The 2126-nt window shown below is 39.1% G+C and overlaps 1 protein-coding gene across 2 annotated transcripts in view; it reads right to left on the bottom strand.

Annotated features, from left to right (window-relative positions):
* spats2 (spermatogenesis associated serine rich 2) overlaps positions 1 to 2045 on the bottom strand; it is a 31621-nt gene extending 29576 nt beyond the window's left edge. Inside the window, exon 1 of one of the 2 annotated variants that reach the window (XM_014016227.1) lies at positions 1948 to 2045. The gene's annotated coding sequence lies outside the window, so the exon portion shown is untranslated. Of the gene's footprint in view, positions 1 to 1901 lie in introns of both variants that reach the window. The other variant, XM_014016226.1, reaches the window with a different exon arrangement.
* Positions 2046 to 2126: the final 81 nt, after the last annotated feature.

Raw genomic sequence — 2126 nt, 5'->3', positions numbered from 1 at the left:
ATATATATCTGATTTAAAACCACATACTGAAACGGCCTGGGTCAGATTTGAAAAAAAAAAAAAAATCGGATTTGTCGCGTTCAGACTGTCGTAAAAAAAATTGGATACGAGTCAGATGGGTCAAAAAAATCGGACTTGGGTCGGATTTGCCTGCAGTGTGAACGTAGCCATATTGTCATGTTGCGTACCAAGTGTCTTGAGGGACAGGTGGGGTGACCTCTGAACAACAGAAGCCCCAAAGAGTGCACTGGTGGTGGTGGTGGGGGGGGGGAAATCCAGATTTTCCCAAAATTAAATCTTTATAAATGGCAAATTCAAATTAATCGATTAAATCGATTTATCGCCCAACCCTAATAACAGGTAACGTTAATAGAGATCTTGCACATTAACACTTGGGGTACATGTGACTGACTTTCAGCYACAAACATATCCAATTTTAGCTGAAAATTGTAAAACTGAGAGTYACAGTTTTGTCTTGACTAATGTTGATAAGCTGTGGCTTAAGTTAGACTGGCTTCAAAGGTTCATCAGCTGTAGTTGTATCCCTGTGTGCATTAAAATGATGAAAATCTGTCCAGCTGTTTGAGATATTTTGCTTACAGAGAGTTGACTTTCAATACTAAATGGCAACATTTGAAACACTCTCTTCAGTCTCAACTACACTAGCTTTGAGCTGACAATATCTGTCAAACTGACAGCATTGAGAATCGTTTCTGTCGCAAATGATAAGATTACGATCAAATGCACATTATCTGATTTATGACAGTAGATCAGCTGCTGAAAACAAGATTACTTTAAATATCAAGTACTTTGTTTCCAGGGCCTTGGCACTTTTAACATGCACCACCAAACCAAACCTTATGTTCAAATAATAAAACATAATTTTGCGTAAACTTTAGCCTGGATTAAAACATGAAAATGTATCCTGGTGTCAGGCAGTGTACTGTATCATAAATAACATCATAAAAGTCACTTTCTTATTCTAAACTGATCCCAATCCTGAGTTACCTGCAGATTTTATTTAACAAAACACACAGCAGGAAAAACTAATCCTGAAGTGTCCTTCTGCATCCTGATCATTAATAACCCTTCAGTTTGAACAGACAAGTCCGAGAAGAAAAGTAAGAGTCAAACTGCATTCACATTAAAGTAAATAAAAGGAAGTGTTAAGRGCTGCTGGCTAATCGTTTAGATGTTATTTAATCTCCCTTTGCGGTTCACAATTTAATGCAAGACGTGTCGGAACTGGAGTCCAGATTTCAGAGAACTAAAAAAAAGGAAGAAAAAAAAAAGAAAAAGGAGAGATGGTGAGGGGTTTCCACCTCCCACAGAAATACCTCATCTTTTGTGGAAAAAGCAGCAGCTTCACGACAAAAGACAGACCATGTAAATAATGTTAGCAGCTTCACCACCCAGACCGGTGGGAATTCAGCCAGCTATGATTCACTCCCTAAATTATCCAAATACTCACAAAGGTTGCAGGATTTATTTATTTTTTTACAGAAATGTGACAAATTTTATGGCTCAGACCTTCATTTCAGAGCAGCTCATCATTCAGGTTACCGTTAGCCTGATGCTAACATTACAAAACATTACGTGATTTAGTTGAGCGACGCTTTCTCCATACAGACCGCTGTTATTTGCTCGTTTTACTATTATTTTAAAAAAAAAAAATAACATTAGCAATAAGTTACAGCACACAGCCTTTTTTCTAGATGGACCTTTGCACACAGCTTTTAGCTCACATTAGCCCGCAACTAGCAGCGAGTCTGTGTTCGCTCTCTATCTCAAAGACTTAAAAAAAAAAAAAAGAAAAAAAGCTCAACTGCTGTTGAATCGCCTCTGCTTTAATCCAGAAAGAAGCCTGCTGCGTTTGTAGCTTCAGATTATGAAATACGTACGTGAAGTTGGCAGCAAAGTGGACGGTAGGTTCTGGAAACAGCTTACCGCARTTCGCACAGCCAGCCAGTCGTCTTTAACGCCGAGCAGTCTGCTGCTCTGGCCAATATTTTCCTCCAGCAGACTCCTTCACGGGTTGCCAGGTTGGAAGCAAACCCCCCCTTTTAACACGTCCCAACACTGATGGATGATACCACCGAGCTATCTGAGCTCTATATATATATATA

This window comes from Austrofundulus limnaeus, unplaced genomic scaffold, assembly GCF_001266775.1.
Source record: "Austrofundulus limnaeus strain Quisiro unplaced genomic scaffold, Austrofundulus_limnaeus-1.0 Scaffold141, whole genome shotgun sequence".
In the NCBI taxonomy this organism is placed as follows: domain Eukaryota; kingdom Metazoa; phylum Chordata; class Actinopteri; order Cyprinodontiformes; family Rivulidae; genus Austrofundulus; species Austrofundulus limnaeus.
Note: the sequence above shows the minus strand (reverse complement) of the source record. Positions and strands in the feature narration are given on the sequence as shown.